The sequence below is a fragment of the Amborella trichopoda genome, chromosome 5 (genome assembly GCF_054954075.1).
Source record: "Amborella trichopoda isolate Santa Cruz 75 chromosome 5, AtrichopodaSantaCruz75HAP2 v2.0, whole genome shotgun sequence".
Classification (NCBI taxonomy): domain Eukaryota; kingdom Viridiplantae; phylum Streptophyta; class Magnoliopsida; order Amborellales; family Amborellaceae; genus Amborella; species Amborella trichopoda.
In genome coordinates, this window is record NC_142340.1 from 20,702,782 (window position 1) to 20,726,088 (window position 23,307).

General features: G+C 36.0%; 1 long non-coding RNA gene and 1 pseudogene across 2 annotated transcripts; one reads left to right on the top strand and one right to left on the bottom strand.

Moving 5' to 3' along the window:
• Positions 1–11,769: 11,769 nt before the first annotated feature.
• Positions 11,770–14,708, bottom strand: LOC110008159 (uncharacterized). The gene is made up of 2 exons (XR_002282744.2): positions 13,762–14,708; positions 11,770–12,609 (listed from the first exon to the last, which is right to left on the bottom strand). It is a non-coding gene; the product is annotated as an uncharacterized LOC110008159 (long non-coding RNA).
• A 3,874-nt stretch (positions 14,709–18,582) lies between these two features.
• Positions 18,583–21,839, top strand: LOC18444675 (DExH-box ATP-dependent RNA helicase DExH12 pseudogene; annotated as a pseudogene). The gene is made up of 2 exons (XR_016055234.1): positions 18,583–18,705; positions 19,024–21,839. The product of XR_016055234.1 is annotated as a DExH-box ATP-dependent RNA helicase DExH12 pseudogene (transcript).
• Positions 21,840–23,307: the final 1,468 nt, after the last annotated feature.

Here is a 23,307-nt window from a genome sequence, read left to right on the forward strand (position 1 = left end):
TTGGGGACTATGAAGTGCCAGACTCAGGTTAAATGGTAACCTCCCATGCAAGACTCTTATAAGCTCAATTTCGATGGGAGTTCATTACGTAATTTGGGCCAAACTGGTTTGGGGGTGGTTAGAGATTGGAATGACAATGTCATCTTCGCTTATGCTGGCCTATGTGGGTTTACCACTATCAACCATGTTGAATTGGCTTCTCTTCTTCAAGGATTAAAGCTTTTTTTAAGGAGAAGAGTGTGGGATCTTTTCGCACGACAGTGAGTGATTCGATGAATGTGATTAAATGGTGTAAAAAAGAACAACATGAGTGTGGCAATTGCAGTCTTTATGGCTACAGATTTTGGACTTGGGGGCTACCTTAGCGGTCTTTTTTTGTCACGTTTATAGGGAAGCTAATGCGTTAGTTGATTCTTTGGCTAAAAAGGGGTGCTTTTTTAGCTATGCTTTTGATTTATGATAATGTAATCTCCTTATTGTAATGCTTCCTCTTTATTAAGTACGGTTGTCAAGTAGCCAAACATAAAATAGAAAAGAAAAAGATTAAGAGGTCCTTACTTAAGCTAGAATATCACCCTATAGTGGTTTTCTTCACATTTCAGTTAAGTGTTTTTCATATGGAATTTTTTTTTTTTTAGAAAACTCAAATTTAAGAAAGAGGTTGGGGGCTACAAATGTAAGCGGTAAATGCTAGTCAGATTGTGAAGGAAAAGAGAAGGGGCTTAGAGAGAGCTGGACATGCACCTTATTTTGGCCCTTTTTAATATGCAAGGGGCAAATTATCATTTTACCCTCGACACATGAAATGTGGAGATCCAAAGTGAAGATTAATTCAAAGAGTCTGATTTCATAAAATAAACATCATGGAGTACTTTAAAGCTCAACAAATAAATATGTCAAGACTGAATAGAGACCATCGAAATTTTGAAGGGCTAGATCTAAGTATCACAAAACTCAAAATTCAATTTTTTTTTCTTTTGAAAATAATTATCTAGCAATCCTTAAGTGGTTTGTAATTTTAGACAAATAATATTTTTAAGTAGGTGTTTTGCATGAGGGAGTAGATGAACAGTATGCTCCTGCGAGAGGGTAGCTACCAGCCATGTGCACTTTCTGATTTGCCACCCTCTCTCTTCGATGGGTGGCCAAATTGATCCCCTCCTTAATACCCTTCAGGGAAGCTATTGGAGAAGGGAACCAATGGGTTGAGGCATCCTATATTTGTGGGAAATGATTCTATGAGCTAGGTGCATAAGTGGTTTTGTTGTGCTTGGATGAACTGAGATGCATTGCCTACTACCTTACATCCCCCACTCTATAAAATGCCCAGTGTGGTTGTATGTGCCAGGCTTCGGGCGACCCATAATTGTACCTTTCATAGCATAATATAATTTGTTCGAAATAAGGAGAGCTCCAGAATTTTTCGAGGGCAGGGTTGTCCTCCTTGAATGTTATAGTGGTGAATTGAGGTTCATCATATATCACCAGGGGGGGGAAGTCATAGCTCCCCGGTCATTGATGCTCCATGACTGATCAAGGTCGAGTAGATTAATTGTTTGAGGATGGTCGACGAAAACCGTAACTATCCCTCGAGCCGTAGGAATTTTGAGACATTGGTGAAGTGTCGAGGCTATGGCCAGATTTTCATGATGCCAAGGCCGCCCTAGAAGCAGGTTGAATGAGTGGTCTATATCTGAGACATGAAATCTCACTATTTGGGATATAGGTCCTATCGTAAGCGCTAGTGGCAAAATGCATTTTGCTTGCCTCTTGCTCCCATCATAGGCTGTGATGGTGAGCTGAGAGGATTTTAAAAAGGCTAGATCTATGCCTATCCTCTCAAATGTCCTTACCAGACAAATGTTGAGGGCTAACCCATTATCTATGAGTACCCTAGAAATCGTATGCCCTGTGGCATAAACAGTTATGTAGAGCGCCCAATTGTGGCATCTATCAAAGTCAGTAGGAAGATCATTGTCATTAAAAATGAGAGGCATTAAAGCTGTCAATTGGGCGCTCATCCCATTGAGTTCTTCCAGCCCCATATTGGGGGAGATGTGTGCTTTTTGGAGCACGCCCTCAATTTGTCACCAGTGGGTTGGGGAACTCTTAAGTAAATCTAGGATAGATATAGATATTGGGATCTTATCTAGATGAGTTGGGAGGTCATAGGTATCAGGAATACTATAAGTTGCCCCTTCATGGGTCGGTCGAGTGCCTAAACTCGGGTTATTGAAAGGGGGTTGAAGTGTAGGAGAAGGATTCCTTATCCTCTCTTACAAGGTTTCGACCCTGAGTCGGGTAGGCTCGAAGTGGGGGCTGTGCTTAGTGAGGCATGTGATCACCCTATCGGCAAGGACGTATGAGGGTTCCTCATTAATCCATGTGTCAACTTCCTCGTATGCTCCTGCTAATTGGATGGTTTTTTTGGTATGGTGGCTGCCTTCAACGCTGATATCTCCCAGGTTGGTAGGAGAGGATTGACCATCTTCCTCGGCTTTTTCATTGTGGAGTTTCTCATTATGGGGAATCTCAACCTCTTGAGGTTGTGTCGGAGGCTTTCAAGAGGTAGATTTCCTTGGGACATAGAAGGTTGTGGTAGCAGGTATCATACAGGGAAAGATGGATCAGGAGCGATCTATGATGTATGGATCCTCATGAATAGTTGCGACTACTATTTTTCCCTTTGGGTCGACTGTTGGGGCCTCCATGCTTATCATGAGCGGTCTGCTTGTTTGAGGATTGCCACTTGGTAGTGGTTCGACATAGATTCCCATCTTTTGGTTTGCCTCTTGAACGGGCTCATCTGGCTTAACTACCTTGATTACTCCTTTTTCTATTAGGTTTTTGATTTGATGCTTCAAGGCGATATAATCATGAGTGGGGTGGTGGTAATACTGATGCCATTCACACCATTTGGTCTTGTCCTTCACCTCATATAGCGGTGGCATTTGGGGAAGAAGCACTAGGTCTCCCTCCTTGAGGAGTTGATGAAGGACATCAGCCAAAGGTTGCCTTAGGGTTGTGAAGTGCCTTTGTGGTCTTATGGGTTGATTATATGGCTTGTACATGTTCTTGTCTACAACCCAGTTCCTTGCTGATTTTGATTAGCCGAAGGGTTCCAATTGTCCGGGGCTGTCTGGTGGAGTATGATTTGATTCACCTACCCAGCTGGTTGTGCCTTCCCTCAAGCCATTTTTCTTGGGAGCTTGTTAATTACTTGGTTTTCGATCAACTTAGTACTAGCTAGTTGAGACTTGGTCCTTTTGTATAATGTGATCCTATTCGACATAATGTGGAAAGTCTGAGGGACACAGCCAAGACTGAAAAATGTCTTGTATTCTAGGTTGGGATTTTCCAGCATCATGCTGATATTGGCAGGGTCTGAGAGACAACATTCCGTGACTCTTGTGACCATACCATTGAAACGGTTGACGAAGTCGGTGAACGCTGTGTCAGGTCCTTGTTTGAACGCTACTAGTTCCCCGAGGGAGATCAGGCGTGGCTTTTTGGCCCTGATGATCCGTCATGAATTCTTAAACATATCTCGGCAAGATGCCTCGGGGAAGTCCCTCACACAATTATTGTACCATGTGACGAAGTCTCCTATGAGACTATGAACAAACATCACCTTTAGGGCAGTTGGTTTGTCATGAAGGGTAGGGACGATTAGTAAAAAACTCATCACATGTAGGTTAGCGTCTCCCTTCCCATTGAAGCGATTTCAAAAATCTGGTGGTATAAAGTTTATGGGGAGATTGTTAAGGCCATCTAAGTAAGATTTATCATAAGGGTCCATGAGGGCTGGGTCATCAACTCTCATATGTTTTGTAGGGATCCTCTCAAGACCTTGACCTGATTTTCCAAAGATAGGTACTTGGCATCCACCTGTGCAGAGGGTACCCAAGGGTTCCTACTCAGAGTGGCTGGTTGGACCGCCGGGTAAATGGATGTCAATTGATGTATTGTTGTGTAAGTTGGTGCTATGGGGACAGGTGGTGTCTCCCTAAGTTGGGAAGGGTTAAAGTGGTAGGACATATCAAAGGAGGGTCGGTTTAGAACCATGCCCGAGTCACGTTGCACTCGACCAAACTGGGATGGTTCTAGATTGGGTCGGGCTAAAAGGTTCACTGCATGTCCTAAGCTTGGGTTGGTTATGGCTTGGAGAATAGCTTGAGTTACGACAGTCAAGTCTATGGTGTGGCCAGCCCTGAGGGGGATTTGAGTCATATTAGTACTACTTAGGGTAAGCCTTTATGAGAAATGATGTCGGGTAACAGGGTACCGCCCACTTTTGATATGAATCTCTCGTATAAGCTGTTTTGGGACCAAAGTATTGTGGGGGTGTTCTTAGAGGCCAATGGGGTTGGACAGAGGATGTGGGGAGCTCTCCCATTGTGGGCCTACAATCCCCGCTGCTCTTCCTTTAAAACTTGGGTCCTTATTCCGAGAGCATGAGGGCGCTATTTTTGTAAGAGATTTTATATGTGCGTGCAATAAGTATGTCAATCAACACAAGTGCACATGACAAAGTGTGGCAAACATACAAGAATGTGCACAAACAAACAAATGAATGAAATGTACGGTGGGTACCGAGCAATGCACTGAGCCGACAAGGCCGGTGGATACTGAGCAATGCACACTCTGAGCCGACAAGGCTGGTCAAAGCGCAATGAAAGTGAAGGGTTAGACGCCCCAGCAATGAGTAAATACCAGGCACACGGGTGCCAAGCGATGCGTGCTCAGGTTGAAGAGTCAACCAAAGCACATTGAGGGTGAAGAGCTTGGTGCCCCAACAATGAGTAAGTACCAGGCACGTTGGTGCCTAATAATGTGCGCTTTGGGTCATGAGCTGACCGCGCAGTTCCAGTGAAAGGCGTGGCTTATGTCGAGCCTGGTGTGCCTTGAGCCGAGTGTAACCCTTCTCGAGGCACAATGCAAAATGAGGGTGAGGAACCCTCTGTTTCAAGACTGCAGAGGTGGCAGAAAGATGCAAGGAGGTAAGGAAACTATTCTACTAGATAAAAGAGATAATAAAGTGAGGAACATGGATGCAACGTTATGGCACCTGTGCCAGTGGCGTCAGTGTCATTGTCAATAATGCCAATATGTTCCTTCATAGAACTCTAAGCAAACAAGGCTGAAAGATCAAAAGATGGTGTAGACAAGTAGTAAACCTACCCTAAGGAGCAAGTAAGGTAGAAAGGATAGAGGACCGAGACGAAACCTCTTGGCATATGCGCGAATGCAATTGTCACTAACGACATATTGTCCTTTAATAGTGCTCCAAGAAAGAAACCGAAAGGCCAGAAGGGCTTTCTAAGACTCAGAGGTGTGCCATTGGCAATGGTGCCAACGCTGTTGTCATTGGTGATAGATTTTTGAAGTTCTAGGAAGCACAAAAAGAGACTGTCGAGATGGGTGGAAGTTACTGAGAATGGCTTCAGAGCTATTTCCTATGTCTTTCGTCAGTTTCAGGTCTCAAGAAGGCAAAAGAACGGTTTACGGGAGCCGGATGAACTTTAGGTTGATGGTGCCCCTTAGCAATAAGATTCAAAGTGTCACTTCAACAGCTATAGTGCAAGGAAAGCTTGATGGGCCCCACGGTAGGTGTTAGGCTGTTTATACTAAAAATTACAGGTAGGGAACTTGGTTCCACACCTTGGTTTCAGGTGAAACAGGTCAAAAGAGCTGATAGAAAAAGGGTCCCGTCAAATTACGCCCTAATCGAGAATCGAGCTACAAGGCCATATCTCGCTCAGACTGCCTACAAAGCCAGCTTTTTGTGTACCTTAGCCTTGGAGTTCAAAAGAAGTTTTGGAAAGGGTTTAATAAAGAGATGACGGTCTTTATGAAGATCTTTTTAGAAGTAGAAGAGAAGGCTACAAGATCAGACAAAGAAGCAAACCGAGCTAAATTAAGAAAGCTTTAAATCATGCTCATAAATAAGAATAAAACATTGAAGATGAAGAAATAAGATGAACCTTATCAATGCTTATGTTTGAGAATAAAAGAGAAGAGAGAAGAGAATGTGAGCTTTAATGGAGGATCTTATGAAGAGAGAGAGAGAGAGAGAGAGAGAGATTATTCAAAGAAAACCTTAAATTCTCATTAATGGAAGAACACGAGAAAACATGGACAACATGATATAAAATTAAAGAGAGAGAAATGAGAAACTCTAGACCGGGCCCTTAGGCCTGACACCCAGAGTCGGTGCTAATTCAGAACAAGTGGTTGCACAATCAATCACGGTCCTTTGGGTTTGGACTGAGCAAGTGAATGTAGGAGGAAGGGGACCCAGAAGGTCTGATTTTCCAAATCACTTTCTGCACGAAGTCTGGTCAAATAGGTTAAAATTTCAAGTTTAGAAGCTTGGATAAGGGTTTGGATTTAATTCGGGGTTTACTCAGGCAGAACTTATACACTTGTTATGTGAAAATTCCCCCTTGGCTTAAGTTTAATTCAATAGAGCTTACATACTTATCATGTGAAAATTCCCTTTTACTTAAGTTTAGTTCGACAGAGCTTACACACTTAGTATGCGAAAATTAGGCTCCGGCCAAGAGGCCTATTTATAGCCAAATCAGTCTCAAAACAACTATTGGATTGTTTTTGGGGTCGATCTTGACCATCCATCCCTAGGTGCTAGTTCGAATGCCTTTGGTGCCACTGGCATTGGCATCGGCATCGGGTTTGCCTGAATCAGCATTGATTACCGCCTCTGATAAAAAATGCTGCATTAATAGCTTTCTTGTCATGTGGCTGAAATGGGTATAATTCTGTGGGCAATGTGTCAGAGTTTAAGCGCCACCAGTAGTGGTGTCGGCACCACTTGGAACTGCTCTACCTTCAAAAATGCCACGTGTCATGCTTTGGGGCTTTTGATCAAGGTCAAATGCTACTTGGAACTCCTCCAACACAATTTTGAATGGCGATGGTTTCTGACAATTATTCTGATGCATCGTACTTTCGACGGCTGACGAGACACTTCCTAGTTTACCTAAAATTGGCATGTATGCTCATACCATTGTCAGAGATCACATCAGTACAGTCTGACATATGTTAGTCCATACTGATAAACATCATTACTTCGCTTTATGTCACTTATGCAGACTGCAGTTGTTTTGGGGTGAGATTGGTCTGGTGGAATTTCAAGGGGTGCTGGTGCCATTAGTAGTGGCGTCGGGCCCATCACTCTCCTTTCGGCCGTTTTTTGCATGCTGTATTCTTTTTGCCTTCTGTTGTTGTTGATAATTGCACCAGCGGCACTGAGAGTGGCGCCAAATCATCCTTCTTCCTAAGGTGCTCCTGGTTTGGTGAGTTTGATTATTATTTTGACATATTTTACGGATGGGTTAAAGTAGGTGCGAATGGTTCAAGTGTCAGGATGGTTTCCCTGGGGCGTTTTCGTCCACTGCGGTTTCCTTAATCAAAATTGGGGTGTCTAGAATATTATAGTATATTATTCTATTATATTAATATAATATATTAAATTATTATATACTATATTACAATATGTAGAGCATGTTGAGGTTTGATTCCCATGATGGATCCCTTTTTTCACAACTTTCAAAGCGCCCCTTTTTTTTAGTCAAAAAATTTGTTGTGATTTCTCATTATTAAATTGTTATATACTATATATTCGTTGTTGTGATTTCTGTTGAGCTTAAAAATTTGTGGGTTGATGATCTTGTGGGTATAGCTTAAACTAAAACTGGTTTTATGTGATTATCTTGTGTATTTTGGAAGTTATACTATGATCTTTGAGGTATGTTAAACTCATTTTTGCTAACTTTATTCAACTAACCATCACTTATGAGAGTAATGCCTGTTCTTGACCAACTCTGTTTATATTCTTCAATCCACTTTCTAACTTCCTCCACCCTTTCATCCAATATTGGCCCACTGAGCTCATATGCTGTCGGGGGTTTTACCTCGGGCCCGGCTCTCTAGATTGCGTTGACCATAGGTGGAAAATATGAGCTATTGGCTGCATCAAAGGGGATCCCTTTATTGTAGAACTATTTTCATATATATCTACCCAACATTTTTCTCGTACTTTTCACCATGCCTTTGAGGGTCATCTGTTCTGACTTAGGCTTTGAAAGAAATAGGTCTATACAACCATGACCTGCAATACTGGCACTCCTAGGTAAGCTAAAAACAATTTCTTCAACGTATGATTCCTCTTGATACATATTGCCACCAACCCTTCCATACATATTTGAGCTGGGCCCGCCATACACGCTCGAGCTGGGCCCACTAAGCATGTCTGAGTTAGGCCCACCATGTATGCCCATGTAATAACCACCAGGCATTCTAAACTCGCGTTCTCTCTAGTATGTTTCATATAAACTCATTCTTATGGTCATCTCCAAGTCATTATTATATTGCTCTTCTGGATTATTCCCGCTTGATGACGTATATAAACTAGCTATCTCCTCATCTATCCTCTACGTTGCAATTTTTTTACCTTTGGTAGCCTTGAGAAATGTCGTCATCTGCTTTCTTACATTATTAGGGACACTATTGTACGCAAAAACATCTCCTTTAACCCTTGCCAAGTGTTGCTTGAACCTATGTACCCCACTATTTATCACTCTTTGGCAGTAATTACAAATAATTTTATCTTTTTTGTTGGGATCAAGTCTGACCCCATGTTGCCACGTAGGGTCTTCCGCAGATCTTGCCATGGTTCAACTTTAAAATGTAAAAGGTTAAAAATTAATCTGACAGTTGAACATGAAAAATAATCATCATGTGGAGTGATATTATGTAGGGGTAGTTCATGAAGTTATATTTGTTAATGCAAAATACTTCAATTGACAAAAATATTTTAATTGCTACTGAGAAAAATAATTTATTTATGCAACATTATAGATAAAAATAGCCTATATCAGCCACTACATATAGAACAATAAATTTACATTGATATAATATCAATAAAAAATATATTTACAATGGTATAGCAATTCACAATGCTAATACATATGGACTTGTCACAAATCTTCATTTCGACAAATATGAATTAGTTCCTACTGAGAAAAAAATAATATTTATGCAACATTATAGATAAAAAAGGTCTGTATAAGTCACACTTAGAATCAAGAAAAAAATTACATTAATATAGTCATCCATAATGCCAACACATATATTTGATACAAAGAACATTTACACTCATATAGTCATTCACAATGTCACAAATAAAATTTACAATGATATAGTCGGCACAATCCCAACTCGATTGAAATGATCACAAATATTCATACATCTCAATTACAAATATGCAAGATAATATAATAAAAAAAAAAAGCTCCAAACATGGCTACAACTCAATTATCAAGAACATACATTTTTTGTATTAAAAATTGAATAATAAAATTGAAATTGCAAGATAATATAATTATCATACATGCCACGATTTTTTTACAATGATATTCACTTTAATTCCTCATGATAATACAGTTTAACAATATGTATTTTTGGCATTAAAAATTTAAAAAATTTAAAATAAATTTTTAATACAAAACTGCATTAAAAATATAATACAGTTTAACAGCATGTATTTGTTAATGTATTTTGTTGCATTAACAACAAATTAAAAATACAGTTTTGCATTAAAAATATAATAACATGACACGATTTTTTTACTATGATATTCATTTTAATTCTTCATGATAATACAGTTTAACAACATGTATTTTTTGCCTTAAAAATTTTAAAAATTAAAATTTTTTTTTAAATGCAAAACTTCATTAAAAATAGGATACAGTTTAACAGCATGTATTTGGTAATGTTTTTTTTTGCATTAACAACAAATTAAAAAATATAGTTTTTCATTAAAAATATAATAACATGCCACGATTTTTTTACAATGATATTCACTTTAATTCCTCATGATAATACAATTTAACAACATGTATTTTTTGCATTAAAAATTTAAAAAATTAAAAAATTAAAAATACTTCTTTAATGCAAAACTGCATTAAAATTATAATACAATTTAACAACATGTATTTGTTAATGTATTTTTTTGCGTTAACAACAAATTAAAAATTACAGTTTTGCATTAAAAATATAATAACATGTCACGATTTTTTTACAATGATATTCACTTTAATTCCTCATGATAATACAGTTTAACAACATGTATTTTTTGCCTTAAAAATTTAAAAAATTAAAAATAAATTTTTAATGCAAAACTGCATTAAAAATATATTACAGTTTCACAACATGTATTTGTTAATGTATTTTTTTGCATTAACAACAAATTAAAAATACAGTTTTGCATTAAAAATATAATAAAATATATTTTTTTGCATAAATAATCTATCAACATGCAATTTTTTGAATTAGAAATTTAACAATAAAAATTAAAAATATTGTTTAATTCCTATTGATAATCAAAAACAATTTTTCAAAAAATCACGATTTCTCAAAAAAATTGATCATGAATAATAATAAAAAAAACCCAGGTCTTCACAGACCAACCTAATATCAGTCATTCCAGCTAAAAAATCCGCCTCAAATCGAATAAATTACATCCAATTGAATTCATGTTTTGATAAATAACACTATAAAGAATCAAAGCCCTATAATATTAACATATTATTATCAAAATATTAAATAAAATCGATTGAATTGAGGAAAAAAAAAAAAACGCAGTTCTTCACAGACATCAGTCATTCAATCTAAAAAATGAAGGTCAAATTGAATAAATCAGATAAAATTGAATACATGTGATGATAAACAACACTATAACGGATAAAAACCCTATAAATTCAACACATTCTTTGCAAAATATTTACTGAAATTGAGAAAATGGCAGAAAAAAAAAAAAAAACACAGTCCATTTTTTTTTAACAGACATCACTCTTTTTTTCTACAAAATCCAACTTAAATTGAATAAATATAATCAAATTGAATACATGCGATGATAAACAACATTACAACGAATCAAAACCCTATAAATTTAATACATGATTTGTAAAATATTGATTGAATTTAATCGCATGGTGGAAAAAAAAAAAAAAACACAGTCTTACCTATTCTTTGTGCACCCGTGCCTTCAAACTCAAAATTGATATGTATTCCTCCAAGAAAATCACAAATTATGAACACAAAATTCTGACCAACACTCTTACGATCACTCACCTTGAATTCTACAAAAAATGTTGCGTTCTTTCTCTTGAAATCAGTGAAATGGCGGAAACCCTAAAACTCACTCTTCGATTGAAATTTGTTGATAAAAGCCAGTGCTTTTTAATTCGTTTTATTGGCTGAAATTGATGCGAAATTTGAATTAAAGCCTGTAAGATTTGTTCATAAGGATGAAAAAGTTGAAAATCGATAACAAAATGACAAAAAAAATAGAAATCCCATGAAGAACACTGTGCAGCCGGTGTTCTTGAGGGTGACTCGATCTGACTCGCTAGTCACTGTTGGGAATAGCCTGGTTCTCTCTAGATACGGGCGATTCCCGATTTATTCGTGGAATCGGCTTGTTCTCTGGCGATTCTCGAGTCGAACAGGGCGAATCCAATTCGACTCGGCGATTTTTTAATCCCTGATTAGAATTCAATTGACATTATTCACAATAGATATGTAAAAAAAAACAAGCAAAAAACAAGCAGCTTTGTAGGATATGGATGTTACTTTGCAATAAGCTTTGAAATTGTGATTGTTACTTTGCAAGGAGCTTTGAATTTGTGCAGAGAATTCATAAAGATCAATCACATATTAGGAGAGAAGAGGCATAATGGCTTTGAATAAGTAAAAGATATCCAATTCACTTGATGTAGACTGAATATTATTCCAAATAATTACTATGACCCTTGCCGATACAATTGATTTGGAAACAATGGATTACATAGATCGTATTAATTAGAAGATCAAATGAATCAAATGATTGCTACCAAAGTTGCAAAGACCTGAAGTAAAAAGAAACATGTATAGGTGATGCCATCTGATTTTGATGATGGCTAAGGAAAATATTTATTGAATTAACTCAATGAAATTCAATTCCTTTCTTATCCTGTCTTCCATTCATCTTCGGGTTCCACTTCTGGAAGAGGCTGGAAGAGGTGTTTTGGATTTCATGGTTGGTGCAATTGGGTTCTTGGGCAGCAGCTTTGAGGAGGTCTCGAAGGTGCAGCGATTGCAGAACTGAGAGTTGATCGGAGAGAGTGAGTGTGTCTTTGCTCCTCTTCCATCCTCAAAAACTTCTTTGGCTTTAAGTTATTTTCTTCTCTTAGAAAAATTGCAGAAATTTCAGTTGGCAACTTGAACTCATAAACAACATCAGAAAACCAAGATGGAATAGCACCGTTATACGAATTCATAAACCAAATGCATAGGCCTCTCTGAATCTAGGCCTACTTTTTCTAAGTCACCTCCATTCTTATAAGGCTCTTTGCAACCAGGGCATATACCCCCGCCTGTCTTTACAGCGTCTAGATAGCAATTTCTGCATATCTTGATGTTGCACTCACAAGGGAGTATGTCTTCTCGTCTCTTTTCGCTCATGACCTTGCAATCACACCCTTCAATGGCACATGAGGAGCCCTTGGCTCCAGCCATTTGGGGGTGGCATGATTCTGAATCGATTACCTAGTAAATATGAGGTGAGTAGAAATTTAATGGCTTGGATCATTGTCGCAGCAAAACCAAAACTGATACATGTTTACAAATATCATATATAGTGACTATTTTTGCTAACATGAAAATTCAAGTTGACAAGAAAACTTCATTGTAGGTAGATTAAAAATTATGCATTTGAAACATCCCTTAAGCTTCTGCCACATAGAGCAGACTTGTATATTGGGGGGCAAAATGTTGATTGATTGTAAATTATCAAAGCAAAGAATCAATTGTTGATTCTACTCTACAACTACAGATCCGAATGATTGGGGTATTTCCCTTAGGACGAAGGCAGTAGAACATTCCACTAAAATTCCAAAAAAAAATTAAAACTAATCACAAAGTTCCTCAATTCTTAAAAAAGAAAAACCAAAAGGAAAAGGAAACCCAAAAAATTAAACCATGAACTGGGGTTTTACAGCAAACTGAACAGACAATCTTCTATGGTCAATGAAGCCATAATATCTTTCCATATTTCTAGAGATTTCAATAAGGTTCAGTGAAATTATCAATTTATAGTTCAAAAAAGGATTTATTTAACGCTATAAAGAGATATTTCATGTTAAGCAACATCAGTAGTTCAATACTATCAAGGTTTCTAGCAAAGATATTCCTTAAATTTTCTATATTTATATACCAAAAGCATCACGAGATTCTAAAAAATAAATGCATATTGTTGCTACCAAAAGTTACATCACTTTTACTGAACAATAAACGCATAATGCAGAGATTAAAATCTGTGAAAAGAAACACTGATCAAAAGATATTTTGAGAAATGCAGTTGGATATCCTTTGCAGTGAAAATCATAGTAAATTACACTTGAAAATGGACATTTTCTTGCCAAAAGTGCATAGTTTAGTCTGATCCCTTGAAATCAAAAGTGAAATCCAAGCATGAGTAGTAAATCTCAACTTCAACGCTTAAAGTACATAAAAAATACCAAAATTGACAAAAAAAGGGTGCTAATTTAGTTAACTCATAACTCAATATCTCATTCCTTCTGAATGTTCAACACCAACTTTTCACTAAAAATCCAATACTTCACACCAAATTCCAGACTTTCCTTCCATTTTTTGGAAAGAAAACTATACAGTAACCTGAGTTTTAAAGCAATTTTGTACCTTTTTGTACAGATTGGCTCCATGACCCCTGAAATAAAGGGGTAAGCTCCGGAGATTCAAAACTGTCAAAATCTTTCATTTGCTAGCCCTTTTTATATAAAAAACATATCTTCTTCTGCAACTACAAACCCCTAGGGCTCATTCATATGCTCAAATGGATCTTAAAAGCACATATAGAGCAGGACTAGAGAAATTAGAACCGCTCAGAAGATGAGGTGGACGGTGCCCATGGAGATGTGAAGCCTTCGAACAGGACCTGGTCCCTTCACCTAATGCTCTACAAAACATGTTTTGTAGAAGTCACTGTATTCAACACTAAAAAATACTTCATTTTCGACGCCATGTTTTGATCATCACAGTGCTTCTTCTCTCTGCAACTAAAGAATCCTATGGGAAATGGAGACTGGGCTTCTTAAAAAGCACTAGACCAGATCTTAATGACGTGTACAGAGCAGAAGCTGGAGGATCTGAACCGTCTCAAGCTGAGATCGACGTTGACGATCGATGTATGAGATAAAGAAGCTTTCAAAGAGACCTGGTCTTAGAAACAAAGATTTTTTTATCTTTTTAAATGGAAGAAAGCTTGGAGTGGTGTGGTAATGGCGTGCCGGCTTGTGAAGATGCATAGAAATGCCGCAATCTAGAGACAGAAAGAGACAATATTGATAGAGAGAGTACTTAGAGAGAGAAAGAGACAATATTGATAGAGAGAGTACTTAGAGAGAGAAAGAGAGATTTTTGCTTGGCTGTAGAAAATGCCTCCCGTTCCTCTTTCTCCGTCTCCCTCCCAATGGTCTCCACGTCACTCTCTCCAGAAAAAACTCTCTCTCTCAACTCCTCTGGTTTATCGCTTAGGCCGGAGATAGAGGCTGGCAAATGAGATTTGAAGTTTTAATTTCTTCCCTCGGATTCAACAGAATCCAATGGCAAAAATTGGCCAACACACCGTCTCATTATATATATATATATATATATATATATATATATATATATATATATATATATATATATATATATATATATATATATATATATATATATATATATATATATATATATATATATAGACCATATCTCTTATTTTTAAGTTTCATTTATTGATAAACTTAAAGTTTCAAAAAATGTATTCTATCCTTTTGGCCACTTTAAACCTATTTTTGACTTAAACAAATGTGAAAAATATATACTCTTTCTAAAACCAATCATTTTTCTCTCTTCACTTATATATCTCAAACTTCTCTCTTTCTCTCTCTTCATGCGTCTTTCACTTTCTCTCTCCTCTTGTGTTTCTCCAAACAGCTCTCCCTTTCCTCTCAGTAACCTCTCACCTCTATGAAGCCTTTTTCTCTCTCTCTAGAAGTATGAAAGGATGGCGTTGAGAAAAGATATGTCTTTTTAGATTTGTTTGACCTAAAAAAATTGTTTAAATTAGCTCAAGGAGTTAGAAGAAATAAAATCTACAATTTTTATGCCTCGAGATATCTTTTAAAACCTTGAATATATTGTGAAATGAAACTTAAAAATAAAGGCTATGCAGATCTCTTCCTATATATATATATATATATATATATATAAAGGTTTATATAAGGTTGCAACCTTAAAATGTAGAATTACAGATGCAACCTCAAAAATTTATCAGAAGGGTTGTTTTAATGTTGAAAAACCCTCTATTTGATCATCTCGACATCGAGATGTATTAATATATATAAAGAAAAGTTTTTAAGTCTAAAAAATAGTGCATCTTGCAACACATTTATTTAGGCTGTCCATTTTCAAGATTTTCATTTGTGTATAGATCTCTTCAATTTTAACTAGTTTTGGAGTTTAAAATTTTCTAATTAGATATGAAAATATATTTTAAGATAATCCTAAGAATTGTTTTTACAACAAAATTACATGTTATGATAAAATTTGGAGGTGCGCCTTAATTATATTATTTAAGGTTGCAACCTTATAGAAACCGTACCCATATATTAATGTATATTTGAATTATATAATATGATGTTTATTATAATATAATACAAGATATTTATATATAATAAATATATATCATATATAATGTATAACATATAATATATAATATAATATAATATAGTATATTTATATAATTATATACAATATAATAAATATATATTAAATATAATATAGAGTATAATATAAGATATTTACATATTATGTATAATATAATAATATAAATATTATATATACAATAAATATTTTATATTTGTATATTATATATAATATAATATATAAATATCATATGTAATATAATAAAAATTTATATATAATATAATCAATACTAATATAAATATTATATATGATATAATAAATATATAATATAATATAAGATATTTATATATTATATAATATGAAGCCCTTCTCTCTCTCTAGAAGTATGGAAGGATGGCGTTGAGAAAAGACATGTCTTTTTAAATTTGTTTGACCTAAAAAAATTGTTTAAATTAGCTCAAGGAGTTAGAAGAAATAAAATCTACAATTTTTATGCTTCGAGATATCTTTTAAAACCTTGAGTATATTGTGAAATGAAACTTAAAAATAGGAGCTATGCAGATATTTTCCTCTATATATATATATATATATATATCTTAAAGGAAAGATTTATATAAGGTTGCAACCTTAAAATGTAGAATTACAGATGCACCTCAAAACTTTATCAAAAAGGTTGTTTTAATGTTGAAAAACCCTCTATTTGATCATCTCGACATCAAGATGTATGAATATATATAAGAAAAGTTTTTAAGTCTAAAAAATAGTGCATCTTGCAACGCATTTATCTAGGCCGTCCATTTTCAAGATTTTCATTTGTGTATAGATCTCTTCAATTTTAACTAGTTTTGGAGTTTAAAATTTTCTAATTAGATATGAAAATATATTTTAAGATAATCCTAAGAATTGTTTTTACAACAAAATTACATGTTATGATAAAATTTGGAGGTGTGCCTTAATTATATTATTTAAGGTTGCAACCTTATAGAAACCGCACCCATATATTAATGTATATTTGAATTATATAATATGATGTTTATTATAATATAATGCAAGATATTTATATATAATAAATATATATCATATATAATGTATAACATATAATATAATATAATATAGTATATTTATATAATTATATACAATATAATAAATATATATTATATATACTATAGAGTATAATATAAGATATTTACATATTATGTATAATATAATAATATAAATATTATATATACAATAAATATTTTATATTTGTATATTATATATAATATAATATATAAATATCATATGTAATATAATAAAAATTTATATATAATATAATCAATACTAATATAAATATTATATATGATATAATAAATATATAATATAATATAAGATATTTATATATTATATAATATGGTAAATATATTATACATAATAGATAATATAATATAAATATATATTACTATTATATATAACATATAATATATAATCAATATATATTATATAATATAAATTACATTAATAAAATAAATAAATAATATATAAATATAATATAATACAATATTATAAAATATCATATTATATATGCATTTATATAATGCATAGTGAATAGTAATTAACAAAAGATTAAGTTACTACCCCCGGAACTTAATTTTTTTATGTTTTAACAAAGGAATGGGAACTTTTGTTAGAAGATTACTTTATGAACTTTTAGATGAAATCATATGTCAAATGTGGAACTTTTGGAAAATTAGAAAAAAATATTTTAGAAAAACAAATACACTCTAAGAGAGTCCATCCTAAAGATCTTTTTACCCGGTCAATAAAATTCTTTATTTACTCAAGTTACCATCTTCACAAAAAAGGTTATCTTCCCTTTAAATACAAAAAAAAAAGAATAATAAAAAAATAAAAGTAATAAAAAAAAACCATAAAACTCTCTCCCAGGTCTATCTCTCTTTGTCTCCGTCTCTAAATCATGTTTTCTCCATCTCGATCTCTATTTTTTTTTAAAATAGATCTCTCAAAATCTATCTTAAATAACTTAGTGTGGATTACTTTATGTCATTGATTGGACACAAATTCTAAAATAAAAATTTTCAAATGTTGTGACACACTTCATTATATTAAATTTTAAGCATAATAGCGAAAAATAATTGTGACCTCATTGTACCAAAAAATAAAGGGTGTGGCTTCTATAAGGTTGCAACATTAAACAATCCAATTAAAGCGCACCTCCAAAGTTTATCATAACATGCAATTTTGGAGTAAAACTTCTTTTAGGATTATCCCAAAATCTATTTTCATTTATGAGCATAAAACTTTAAACTAAAAAAATAGTTAAAATCAAGTAGATCTATAAACATACGAGAATCTTGAAAATGGACGGTCTAGATAATATATTGCAAGATGCGCTATTTTTAGGACTCAAAATCTTTTTTTTCTTCATATTCATGCATTTCGATGTCGAGATAACCAACTACAGGGTTTTTTTTTAATAATAAAATAATATTTTTTTATTAATTTTTTAAGATGCATCTTTAATTTTATATTTTAAAGTTGCAACATTATATAAAAGTCTTTTTCCAAAAGCAAATGGTCTTGTAGGATACAATCCCTACAAAAATTCCTAGGACACAATCCATGTAAAAAAGTAGGGTCTCTGGCGTGCTCTTTGTAACAATAATCTAACAAGATCTTTCCAAGTCAGTTTGTGATTTGCCGAAAATTATAATTGCATTTTTAGTGGAAGACCAAGAAAACAAACGTCCCAAAGGTGGAATAGAGCGGCAAAAACTTTTGGCACTTTGAAATACTCTCTCTCTAAATTTTTTATTTTTTTTCTTCTTAAAACTGCTTTTTCTTTGCCTTTCTCACTTTCTTCTCTTTTTCTCTTGAGGACCAAGAAGACGAGCCAGTTCTGAACAGATCAGCAAAAACTTCTCTCAGTTTGAAACTGTAAGTCTCTTTCTGTAATATTGTGCTGCTTCTCTCTTTCTCTCTCTTTATCTTCTCTCTCTTTCTTCTTTCTCTCTCTTTTTCTCTCTCTTTCTCTCTTTTTCTTTCTCCTTTCTGTCTAAACTATGATTCTCTTTCTTTCTCTCCCTCTTTCACTCCTTATCTCTCTCACTCTCAATTTCTTATTTTCTTCTTCTCTCTCTAATGTGTATTTAGTTTCTTCTTTCTCTAAAACTGGTACAAATCTTGAGAGCTAGGATTTTTTGCCTCATGTTTTCCTTCTTCTACTTCTTTGTAATACATTTTTCTTGTACATAGGAAATTTGATCCTGGTTTTACGATGGGTGTACCGGAGTCTCTGTTTGGGAAGATCGACCCTAGAACTTTTGGGGATAGAGCTGGTAGAAGAAAGCCACCGGAGCGCGAAGAGAAGCTCAAGAATTTGAAGAAAAAAAAGGATCGGAAGCCCCCTCTTGTTCCAGAGACTCAGAGAAGAGAACCCAAAAGAAAAAGACTTGAATAAGAGAGGGTTCTCTCTCTATAAGAGAATGGAGTCTACGAACCCAAAACCAAGGATACAAGAGTGGCTTATGAAATCTTACTTAGCTTGATTCAACAACAATTTGGGGGCTAACTCCAAGATATTATTAGAGGAGCAGCTGATGAGGTCTTATCAGTGCTCAAGAATAAGAAAACCAAAGACCCCGACAAGAAAAGGACATTGAGAAGCTTTTGCACCCCATGACACAGGAGCTTTTTGCGAATTTGTTTTCAGTGGGGAAATTGATCACTGATTATCATGATGGAAGTGAAACTGAGGTTGGTTCAAGTGGGGATGGAGAGCTTTGATCGATGATGTCGTGGTGCCGGTTGAATTTGCAGAGGATGACGAAGAAGAAGAGCGTGATTTGGATGATCTTCATGAAGAAGACTATGAGGGGGAGAATGTTAATGATACATCAATTATGCAAATGGGTTGCTTAGTTGATGATGTAGAGGATGAAGGCTTGAATGTTCAGGATATTGATGCTTACTGGCTTCAAAGGAAGATTACCAAAGCTTATACTAATAGTTATATTGATCCCCAGCATTGTCAGCAGCTTGGTGAAAAAATCTTAAAAATATTGGCTGAAGGCGAAAATAGAGAAGTGGAGAATAGTCTTGTAATGCTATTTTATCATGAAAATTTGATCTTATAAAATTGATGCTAAAGAATAGGCTTAAATTGGTTTGGTGCACACGTTTGGCTAGGGCAGAGGACAAAAAACAGAGGAAATCAATTGAGGAGGAGACGATGGATGGGGCCCTGGACTGGTTGCAATTTTGGAGCAGCTTCGTGCTTCTAGGGCAACTGCTGCAGAGTGGCAAAAGAATATTAAGAAGAGCATTAGGGATGAAGCCCGAAGGTTGAAATATGATGGTGATAAAGAGAGAACGCTTGAGATAGATGGGTTTCCGGTGGAGAATTGCTGGCTGAAAGGCCAAAGGAAATTGGTTGATTTAGAAAGCCTTGCATTTCAGAAAGGTAAGTTCCCCACTGGTTGTTATCGTATCCCAAAAAGAGGTTATGAAGAGGTGCATGTACCAGCCTTGAAGTCAAAACCCATGGCTTCGGGTGAAGAACTGATAAAGATATCAGTTTTGCCAGAATGGGCTCAACCAGCTTTCAGTGGCATGAAGCAGTTGAATAGGGTGCAAAGCCGGGTATATGAAACTGCCCCTGAGAATATCCTCCTCTGTGCCCCTACAGAGGCTGGAAAGACCAATGTGGCTATGCTCACTATACTTCAACAAATTGGTTTGCACCGAAATGCTGATGGGCCTTTTGACAACAACAGTTACAAGATTGTCTATGTCGCTACAATGAAAGCTTTGGTTGCAGAGGTGGTTGGGAACTTGTCGAAAGTGTTACAGTCCTATGGGGTCTCAGTTAAGGAGCTTACAGGTGACCAGACACTTTCTCGCCAACAAATAGAAGACACCCAAATAATTTTTACGACCCCAGAGAAGTGGGATATTATCATAAGGAAATCAGGGGATCTTACATAGTCCGTACTTGTTAAACTGCTCGTTATTGATAATATTCACCTTTTCCATGATAACCAGGGACCTGTGACTTAAAGCATTGTTTCCAGTATTTTAGTTTAACAATGGCTATAAGTCTTGCCCCCTTGCCCAACAATATATTGGCATCACAGTGAAGAAGCCCCTTCAAAGGTTTTAGTTGATGAATGATATATGTTACAAGAAGGTTGAGGCTTTCGCTGGGAAACGCCAGGTTCTTGTTTTTGTCCATTCAAGAAATGAGACAGCGAAAACTGTTCGAGCCATAAGAGATACACCTTGTGAACGACACATTGGGTCGTTTCCTAAAGGAAGACAGTGCAAGTCGTGAGATTCTTCAGACTGAAGCTGATAATGTTAAGAGCATTGATCTCAAAGACCTTTTGCCCTATGGGTTCGCCATTCATCATGCCGGGATGACCAGGGCTGATTGTACAATTGTTGAGGGTCTTTTCTCTGAAGGAATTATTCCTGTTTTGGTTTCAACTGCCCCTCTTGCATGCGGGGGGGAGGGGGTGGGGGAACTTGCCTACTCGTACAGTTATTGTAAAAGGGACTGCAATTTACAACCCTGAGAAAGGGGCATGGAATGAGCTGAGTCCATTGGATGTTATGCAAATGCTTGGTCGAGCTGGAAGGCCCCGGTATGATACTTATGGTGAGGGAATAATATTGACTAGGCACAGTGAGCAGCAATATTATCTCTCTGTAATGAATGAGCAACTGCCCATTGAGAGTCGGTTTGTGTCCAAGCTGGCTGATCAGCTGAATGCTGAAATTGTTCTTGGGACTGTTCAGAATGCAAGGGAGGCGTGCACTTGGCTTGGGTATACATATTTGTATATCCATATGCTTCAAAATCTAGTTCTTTACGGCTTGATGGCTGATGCTATAGAAAGAGATAAAACCTTGGAGGAGTGACAGGCTGACTTGGGAACAACTAATCCTTGTTTGTTCTTTTGAAGTTTGATCATTTTCATTTATTCCTAGCATTTGTGTGTTCAAAACTTCTCACGGCTAAAACCAATGAAGTATTCTTTTCCCAATTAATACATACTGTTTATTTAAAATGTTTTTTATTGTTATATCAATTATGTTTCTTGTGCCGTCAAGTAGTTACATTCCTTTTTTTTTTTTGATGTTGACTTCAGGGGCAATTCTTGCTACTTAATATTCATTCTTATGCTAAAGTTTAAAACTATTTGCTTATTACTGTGCTGCATAAAAACTGTTGGCGGAATGTAAATGATAATGTAAGAGGATGTTCAGTTGAACTCAAGCCTGTAGCCCTGAGTGTGGAGCTCTTTCTATTTGAGGTTGAGTTGCATTGCGATACTTCACTATTTTGTATAAGCAGTACAAAATATTGTAGGTTGGTGTGTGTTGGCTCTTGGCTGTGCTTAACAACGGTAGACATGCACCGTTGCACACATTTCATCGAATTGTGCAAGCAAGAAGCATTTTAGTCCATTTATTACTTTTGAAATCAATTTGATATATGCACCCAGGTAGACTTAGCTAGAACTATGCATGGCGAAGTTTATTCAAAATAATTGTTTGAACCCTTTCAACGAATGTTTCGCTGAATATGGTGAGGAAGAAACGACAACCGCTTAGACGAAGGTTTCGCTGAATATGGTGAGGAAGAAGCGACAACTGCCCGGACAACGGTTTTCCCCCTCAGATTGGAACAGTATCTATAACTTTTACTTGCACGCCCCCTCCCCTCTTACATCGGCTTCGAAAAAACTGTCCTCCTCTAGCGTCTCGCCTTCAGGTGCAGATTTACTTCCTGGTGGGGCTCCCCATCCTAGGCCGCTGATTAAGCTCCCTTCTAAGCCTTCCTTCGCTCAAGTTCTGCAGGCCCCAACAATCTCAACTGCAGGAGGCTCTCCTCCTCCCTCCACCGCTTCGCCTTCACCCTCACCTCCTATGTTTTGTATGCCTTTCATCCCCCATTCTGTGTCGGTGCCCACCGAGGTCTCAGCGCCCTTATCTGCTAACTTGCGTTCCTCCTTGGGTACTTTTCACCTAAGGGACGACTTCAGAGCGATTGAAACATGGGGCCAACGCGTATGGAAAGAGCCCAATCTCTTGTGTAAGCAATTATCTGATGGCTCTTTCCTCTTCTCGTTTCCGTCCGTTCTAGAAGCTCGCTCTGCCTTGAGCTCTCCTCCTTCCTTGTCTTTTAAAGGAGTGACTCTCTCCTTGAGGGAGTGGTCTCCGAGGCTTGGCTCCACCCGCCCTTTGAAAGTATGGCTCACAGTCTCCAACATCTCCCTCCATGCTTGGTCCCCCCTCACATTTAGGAAGATTGCCGCTAAGTGTGTAATGAACGACACTTATTATAGTAGAACATAAACTCAGTGGGAGTGTGGTCCCTCGAAGACCATACTAAGCAAATGATATTTGCGGATATCGGACTGTGCTTGATGATCTGGGCCAGTCGGTTAGAAAACCCAAAGTACCTGAACATAAAATATAAACCGAGAAGGATTTTTGAGTTAGCCTTTGATGAGATCAGAGCTTATGTCTAGA